The sequence below is a fragment of the Hordeum vulgare genome, chromosome 5H, assembly GCF_904849725.1.
Source record: "Hordeum vulgare subsp. vulgare chromosome 5H, MorexV3_pseudomolecules_assembly, whole genome shotgun sequence".
Classification (NCBI taxonomy): domain Eukaryota; kingdom Viridiplantae; phylum Streptophyta; class Magnoliopsida; order Poales; family Poaceae; genus Hordeum; species Hordeum vulgare.
Window position 1 is genome coordinate 309,007,786 of NC_058522.1, and position 9,388 is coordinate 309,017,173.

At 42.1% G+C, this 9,388-nt stretch overlaps 1 pseudogene; it reads left to right on the plus strand.

The window, feature by feature from the left end:
• LOC123396643 overlaps nt 1–8,445 on the plus strand; it is a 73,883-nt pseudogene extending 65,438 nt beyond the window's left edge.
• Nucleotides 8,446–9,388: the final 943 nt, after the last annotated feature.

The window sequence follows — 9,388 nt, forward strand, 5'->3', positions numbered from 1 at the left end:
CGCCATATGGTCCTATAAATTGAGAAACCTCCAAAAAGAAACCTAGATCGGGAGTTCCGCCGCCACAAGTTCCTGTTTTCGCGAGATCTCATCTGGAGACCCTTCCCGGTGCCCTGCTGGAGGGGACTTTGGAGTTGGAGGGCTTCTTCATCAACATCATCGCCCCTCCAATGACTCGTGAGTAGTTCACTTCAGACCTACGGGTCCGTAGTTAGTAGCTAGATGGCTTCTTCTCTCTCTTGGATCTTCAATACAAAGTTCTCCATGATCTTCATGGAGATCTATCCGATGTAATCCTCTTTGGCGGTGTCTTTGTTGAGATCCGATGGATTGTGGATTTGTGATCAGATTATCTATGATATATATTTGAGCCTTTGTTGATTTCTTATATGCATGATTTGATATCCTTGTAAGTCTCTCCGGGTCTTGGATTTTGTTTGGCCAACTAGATCTATGATTCTTGCAATGGGAGAAGTGCTTGGTTTTGGGTTCTTACCGTGTGGTGACCTTTCCCAGTGAAAGTAGGGGCAGCAAGGCACACATCATGTAGTTGCCATCAAGGGTAACAAGGTGGGCTTTGTCGTAGATATGAGATTGTCCACCTACATCATGTCATATTGCTTAAGGTGTTACTCTGTTCTTTTGGACTTAATACACTAGATGCATGTTGGATAGGGGTCGACGTGTGGAGTAATAGTAGTAGATGCAGAAAGTATCGGTCTACTTGTGTTGGACGTGATGCCTATAGATATAATCATTGCCATAGATGACGTCACGACTTTGCGCAGTTCTATCAATTGCTCGACAGTAATTCGTTCACCCACCGTCTACTTGCTTTCATGAGAGAAGCCACTAGTAAACACTATGGCCCTTGGGTCTATTCACACCTATCGTTTACACCTCCACTTTTACTTTGCTTTGTTACTTTGTTGCTTTTAGTTCTCACTTGGCAAACAATCTATAAGGGATTGACAACCCCTTCATAGCGTTGGGAGCATGCTTTTTGTGTTTGTGCAGGCACTTGTGATACTCCTTCACTGGATCGATACCTTGGTTCTCAAAACTGAGGGAAATACTTACCACCGCTGTGCTACATCACCCTTTCCGCTTCGAGGGAACACCAACACAAGGCTCCAAGGCCACGGGGAAATCCTTTGCATATTTGCCTAGGAAGTCCCTAAAGGCGTAGCCGTAGCAGAAGGATTCCTGGTGCCGTTGCTGAGGAGAATCAAGACAAGAACAGTCTCCCGTCAGCACGTGTTTCTGGTGCCGTTGGAAGGTCTTTTGTTGCATCAGCAGAAGTATTTCTCGCGCTATTGCCGGGGACGGAGAGATCTATCCAAGTAGGTCTCACAAACTCATCTCCTGCATTTACTTTTTTGCCAGTTGCCTCTCGTTTTCCTCTCCCCCACTTCACATTTCTCGTTTTCGTTTGCCTTTCTCCTTTGCCGGTTTTCTTGCTTGCTTGTGTGCTTGTTTGTTTGTTGAAGTGATCATGGCTAAAACACCAAACTTTGCGACTTCTTGAGCACTAATAATAATGATTTTATTAGTACTCCGATTGCTCCCGCCACTAGTGCGGAATCGTATGAAATCAACGCAGCTTTGTTGAATCTTGTTATGAAAGAGCAATTCTCTGGCCTTCCTAGTGAAGATGTCGCATCCCATCTCAATACCTTCATTGAGCTTTGCGATATGCAAAAGAAAAGAGATGTGGATAATGACGTGATTAAGTTGAAACTTTTTCCTTTCTCGTTGTGAGATCGCGCAAAAACTTGGTTTTCTTATTTGCCTAAAAATAGTATCGATTCGTGGGATAAGTGCAAAGATGCTTACATATCCAAGTATTTTCCGCCGGCTAAGATCATCTCCTTACGTAACGATATCATGAATTTCAAGCAACTTGATCATGAACATGTTGCACAATCTTGGGAGAGGATGAAGCTATGATTAGAAATTGTCCCGCTCATGGCTTGAGTTTGTGGATGATTATACAAATCTTGTACGCTGGTTTGAATTTCGCTTCTCGCAATATCTTGGACTCTGCCTCAGGTGGAACGTTCATGGAAATCACGTTAGGAGACTTTACAAACTCCTAGACAATATGATGACCAACTACTCTCAGTGGCATACTGAAAGGTCACCTGCTAGCAAAAAGGTACACGCTATAAAAGAAATTAACTCGCTTAGTGCTAAGATGCACGAGTTGATGAATTTAGTTGCTAGTAGAAACGCTCCTTTAGATCCTAATGACATGCCACTATCTTCCTTGATTGAGAGTAGCAACGCTAGTTGGACATTAATTTTGTTGGTAGGAATAATTTTGGCAACAACAATGCTTTTAGAGGAAACTATGTTCCTAGGCCTTTTCCTAGTAACTCCTCTAACAATTATGGCAATTCCTACAACAACACTTATGGAAATCACAACAAATTACCCTCTGATTTAGAGAGTAATATCAAAGAGTTCATCAACTCTCAAAAGATTTTCAATGCGTCCATAGAGGAAAAACTACTCAAAATAGACGATTTGGCTAAGAGCGTTGATAGGATGTCTTGTGATATTGATGCTTTGAAAGTTAGATGTGCTCCTCCCAAGGTCAACTTGGATGAAACTTTGAAAGTTAGATGTGTCTCCATGAATGAGAGCAAAGAAAGAACCGCCCAAATTCGCGCTAGGCATGAATGGTTTAAAAGGGTGCATTCTAGTGATGCAAATCACGAAGATCTTAAAGTGCTTGGTGTGTCTCCTCTTGAATCTTTGTTTTTGCGTGTCAAACCTATTGATGACGGGGCTGGATATGAATCCACTTTAGTTGAAAAACGCCCCAATGATTCGGAGTCCACCTATCTTGATGATAAAGGTGTGGAGAGTGGAGTAGAAGAAATCATAATTTTGGGTAGTAATGAAACTCCCACTTTGGATTTCAAGGAATTCAATTATGATAGTTGTTCCTTGTTTGAATGCATTTCTTTTATGCAATCCATTGCAAACTCTCCACATGCTTATAGCCAAAACAAAGCCTTTACCGCGCATATCGTAGATGCTATGATGAAATCTCTTGAAGAGAAGCTCGAACTAGAAGTCTCTATACCTAGAAAACTTCATGATTAGTGGGAACCTACTATCAAAATCAAGATCAAAAACTATGAGTGCAATGCTTAGTGTGATTTGGGTGCTAGTGTTTCCGTGATTCCAAAATCTTTATGTGATATTCTTGGTTTTCATGAGATTGAAGAGTGTTCTCTTAATTTGTATCTTGCGGATTCTTCTGTCAAGAGACCCATGGGAAGGATCGATGATGTTCTTATTGTTGCAAATAAGAACTATGTACCCATGGATTTTATTGTACTTGACATAGAGTGCAATCCTTCATGTTCCATTATTCTTCGTAGACCTTTCCTAAGGACTATTGGTGCTATCATTGATATGAAGGAAGGGAATATTAGATTTCAATTCCCCTTAAAGAAGGGCATGGAGCACTTTCCTAGAAAGAAAATAAGATTGCCTTATGAATCTATGATGAGGGCTACTTATGGTTTGAGCACCAAAGATGACTATACGTGATTCCATCACCTTATGCCTAGCTAAGGGCGTTAAACAATAGCGCTTGTTGGGAGGCAACCCAACGAATATATCATTTTTCTTTCTGTTTTGTGTTTTCCACACTTTCATAATTCTGTTATGATTGTGTTTTTTGTTTTTGTTTTTGCGTTTGTGCCAAGCAAAACCGTTATGATTAGTCTTGGCGGTGATCGTTTGGTCATGCTGGAAAAGACAGAAACTTTCTGCTCACGAAAAGAATTTTCATGTTTTTTCTGTAAGAGATTTTGAGATATTCTTTTTGCTTCTAATTTCTACGCAAATTCTTCCGACTTTCGTAATTTTTCAGATTTCTAAAGTAACACAAGTATACGAAGTATACAGATTGCTACAGACCGGTCTGCTGTTAACAAATTCTGTTTTTGTTGTGTTGGTTGCTTATTTTGATGAAACTATGGATAGTATCCGGGGGTATTAGCCATGGAAGATTGAAAATACAGTAACACAACATAAGCATAAGTAGAATTCAAGTTTGCTACAGTAACTAAGGAAGTGGTGGTTTGTTTTTTTATACTAATGTTATCACGAGTTTATGTTTAAGTTTTGTGTTGTGAAGTTTTCAAGTTTTGGGTGAAGTTCTTATGGACAAAAATATAAAGAGTGGCAAGAGCTCAAGCTTGGGGATTCCCAAGGCACCCCAAGAGATTCAAGGATGCCGTAAAAGCGTAAGCTTGGGGATGCCCCGGGAAGGCATCCCTCTCTCGTCTTCAATCCATCGGTAATGTTACTTGGGATTATATTTCTGTTCACCACATGTTATGTGTTTTGCTTGGAGCATCTTGTATCGTAGGAGTCTTTTATTTTTTTGTGTCAAAATCATCCTTGCTGCACACCTAGAGAGAGAGAGACATGCACTCACCGTGATTTTGTCGAGCTTCACTTATATCCTTTGGTAGACAATTCAGCTCACATGTGCTTCACTTATATCTTTTAGAGCACGGCGGTGCGTGGCTTCGTAGCTGATCTATGCTATGAAAGTAGTCTCAAAAGGGGTAGTTATCGAAAAGGATACAAAAACTTCCACCTTCATGTGCCTTGAATAGTTAGAGAAGTTTGATTCATCTCAAGTAGTTTTGAGTTCTGGTTATGGTAATATTGAAGTTATATTAGTAAGGTGTTGTGAATCTAGAAATGCTTGTGTTGAAGTTAGTGATTCCCGTAGCATGCACATATGGTGAACCGCTATGTGATGAAGTCTGAGCATGATTAGTCTATTGATTGTCATCCTTTGTGTGGCGGTCGGGATCACGCGATGGTTTATACCTACCAACCCTTCCCCTAGGAGTATGCATTGAATGCTTTGTTTCGATTACTAATATAACTTTTGCAACAATTATATGAGTTCTTCATGACTAATGTTGAGTCCATGGTTTAGATGCACTTTCACCTTTCACCATCATTATCTTCTTTAGTGCCGTGCAACTTTCGCCAGTGCACAAAACCCACCATTAGCCTCCCGCAAAACAGCCACCATACCTACCTACTATGGCTTTTTCAAAGTCATTCTGAGATATATTGCCACGCAACTACCACCATGACATGTGCCACCACGTCTACATTGCCATTGCATGATCATAATTAGCTAGCATGATATTTCCATTTATGTCTACGCCATGCTAGATCATTGTCACGGTACACTACCGAAGGCATTTCATATAGAGTCATTGTTGCCATAAGTTTTGAGTTGTAAGTGTGATGATCATCATTGATGGAGCATTGTCCCATGTGAGGAAATAAAAGAGGCCAAAGGTGCCCACAAAAATAAAAAGAAATAAAAAAAGAGGCCAAAGAGACCATCCAAAAAAATGAGAGAAATAGAGAGAAGGGACAATGCTACAACCTTTCCACACTTGTGCATATTAAGCACCATGATCTTCATGATTGAGAGTATCTCGTTTTGTCACCACCATATGGCTAGTGAGAAATTTTCATTATATAACTTGGCTTGTATATTCCAATGATAGGCTTCCTAAAAATTGCCTTAGGTCTTCGTGAGCAAGCAAGTTGGATGCACACCCACTAGTTTTCTTTAAGAGATTTCACATACTCATAGCTCTAGTGCATCATTTGTATGGAAATCCCTACTCATTCACATTGATATTTATTGATGAACATCTCCACTGCTCATTGATATGCCTAGTTAATGTGATCATCTTCTCCTTCTTTGTCTTTCAACCTCCACCACACTCCACACCACTTATAGTGCAAAAACCATGGCTCACGCTCATGTATTGCGTGAGAGTTGAAAAGGTTTGAGAAAGTAAAGGTGCAAAAACAATTACTTGGCCAATATCAGGGTTGTGCATGATTTAAACTCGTTGTGCAATGATGATAGAGCATAGCGAGACTATATGATTTTGGAGGGATAACTTTCTTTTGGCCTTGTTATTTTGAAAGTTCATGATTACTTTTCTAGTTTGCTTGAAGTATTATTGTTTCCACGTCAATAGCAAACTATTGTTTTGAATCTAATGGATCTGAACTTTCATGTCACATAATAGGAGTTACAAAGGACATCTATGCTAGGTAGCATGAAAGCATCAAAAATTCATTCTTTATCACTTCCCTACTCGAGGACGAGCAGGAGTTAAGCTTGGGGATGCTTGATACATCTCAAACGTATCTATAATTTTTGATGGTTTCACGTTGTTATCTTGTTAACTTTGGATGTTTTGTTTACCTTTTATATATTTTTTGGGACTAACTTATTAACTCAGTGCCAAGCGCCAGTTCCTGTTTTTCTGTGTTTTTGACTCTTTTCGGATCTGATTTTGGAACGGAGTCCAAACGGAATAATTCTTTCGCGATGATTTTTTATGGAAAATATCAAAAATACCAGAAGAAAAAGATACCAGAGGGGGGTCCCAAGGGCGCCACAAGCCGTGTTGCCGCGACCCCCCTAGGTCGCGCCAATCCAGCTTGTGGGCTCCTCGGGGGCCCACTTGATGCAACTCCACCGCCATATGGTCCTATAAATTCAAAAACCTCGAGAAAGAAACCTAGATCAAGAGTTCCGCCGCCGCAAGTTTCTGTTTCCGCGAGATCTCATCTGGAGACCCTTCCCGTGCCCTGCCAGAGGGGACTTTGGAGTTGGAGGGCTTCTTCATCAACATCATCGCCCCTCGAATGACTCGTGAGTAGTTCACTTCAGACCTACGGGTCCGTAGTTAGTAGCTAGATGGCTTCTTCTCTCTCTTGGATCTTCAATACAAAGTTCTCCATGATCTTCATGGAGATCTATCCGATGTAATCCTCTTTGGCGGTGTGTTTGTCGAGATCCGATGAATTGTGGATTTGTGATCAGATTATCTATGATATATATTTGAGTCTTTGCTGATTTCTTATATGCATGATTTGATATCCTTGTAAGTCTCTCCGAGTCTTGGGTTTTGTTTGGCCAACTAGATCTATGATTCTTGCAATGGGAGAAGTGCTTGGTTTTGGGTTCTTACCGTGTGGTGACCTTTCCCAGTGATAGTAGGGGCAGCAAGGCACACATCGTGTAGTTGCCATCAAGGGTAACAAGGTTGGCTTTGTCGTAGATATGAGATTGTCCACCTACATCATGTCATCTTGCTTAAGGCATTACTCTGTTCTTTTGGACTTAATACACTAGATGCATGCTGGATAGCGGTCGACATGTGGAGTAATAGTAGTAGATGCAGAAAGTATCGGTCTACTTGTTTTGGACGTGATGCTTATAGATATAATCATTGCCATAGATGACGTCACGACTTTGCACGATTCTGTCAATTGCTCGACAGTAATTCGTTCACCCACCGTCTACTTGCTTTCATGAGAGAAGCCACGAGTAAACATTATGGCCCCCGTGTCTATTCACACCTATCGTTTACACCTCTGCTTTGACTTTGCTTTGTTACTTTGTTGCTTTTAGTTCTCACTTGGCAAACAATCTATAAGGGATTGACAACCCCTTCATAGCGTTGGGAGCAAGCTTTTTGTGTTTGTGCAGGCACTTGTGATACTCCTTCACTGGATCGATACATTGGTTGTCAAAATTGAGGGAAATACTTACCACCGCTGCGCTACATCACCCTTTCCGCTTCGAGGGAACACCAATGCAAGGCTCCAAGGCCACGGGGAAATCCTTTGCATATTTTCCTAGGAAGTTCCTAAAGGCGTAGCCGTAGCACAAGGATTCCTGGTGCCGTTGCTGAGGAGAATCAAGACAGGAACAGTCTCCCGTCAGCACGTGTTTCTGGCGCCGTTGGAAGTCTTTTGTAGGCCCGACAACATCAACCCCTGGAGGCGCGCTCGGTTCGACGACGACCGCGCAAGCACGCGTCCGGGCTACGAAGGAGGCAGCACAGGCCATCACCATGGCAGGAGAAGCACACGCGACCCCGCGGGCAGCCCCGCGCAAACAGGTATGATCTGCACCGCGGGGGTGGCACGCGGGGGTGGCTTCTCGAGGACATCTAGCGCGGGTATCCTCGTGGGGCACACCTACTAGCCGGGAGCTGCTTCGGACAGACGTCTTGGTCTGGGGACCGGGGACCTCTCGCCTGGGGCTGGGTGGGCGCACCCTTGTATCCAGGCCGAGAGGCCACTCACGAGGGACTAAGGGTGGAACACACGCCCATGTTCCCACGCCAGATGATCCCAACCTGGAGGCCGGGGTGGTATACTCGCCCCTGCCTCCGGGGCGTGATACGTCTCCAACGTATCTATAATTTTTTATGGTTTCATGCTATTATCTTGTCAAACTTTGGATGTTTTGTATGCATTTTATATCTTTTTTGGGACTAACTTATTAACTCAGTGCCAGGTGTCAGTTCCTTTTTTTCCGTGTTTTTTACCCTTTTCAGAGGAAGAATTTAAACAGAATCCAAACGGAACGAAACTTCCAAAAAGATTTTTTCCGAAACAGAAGAAGATCGGCGAACTTGAGAACCAAGTCAGGGGGCCACCAGGGACCCCACAAGCCCCCTAGCCGCGGCCAGGGGGGCCCGCGCCTCCCAGTCTTGTGGGCTCCCTGGGCCACCTCTTGTGTCAAACCTAATCATGATGGGGCTGCATATGAATCCACTTTGGTTGAAAAACGCCCAAATGATTCGGAATCCACCTATCTTGATGCTACAAGCATTGAAACTGGAGTAGAAGATATTAAAACTTTGAGTAGTAATGAAATTAATACTTTGGATTTCAAGGAATTCAATTATGATAGTTGCTCCTTGATTGAATACATTTCCTTGATGCAATCCATGCTAAACTCTCCACATGCTTATAGCTAAAACAAGGCCTTTACCGATCATATCATCGAACCTATGATAAAATCTCTTGAAGAGAAACTTGAATTGGAAGTCTCTATCCCTAGAAAGATTCATGATGAGTGGGAACCTACTATCAAAATCAAAATCAAAAACTATGAATGCAATGCTTTGGGTGATTTGGGTGCTAGTGTTTCCGCGATTCCAAAGTCTTTATGTGATGTTCTTGGTTTTAATGAGATTGAGGAGTGTTCTCTTAATTTGCATCTTGCGTATTCTACTGTCAAGAAACCCATGGAAAGGACCAATGATGTTCTTATTATTGCAAATAGGAACTATGTACCCGTGGATTTCATTATACTTGACATTGATAGCAATCCTACATGCCCTATCATTCTTGGTAGACCTTTCCTAAGGACTATCAGTGCTATCATCGATATGAAGGAAGGGAATATTAGATTTCAATTTCTTTTAAAGCAGGGCATGGAGCACTTTCCTAGAAAGAAAACAAGATTTCCTTATGAATCCATGTAGAGGGCTACTTATGGTTTGAG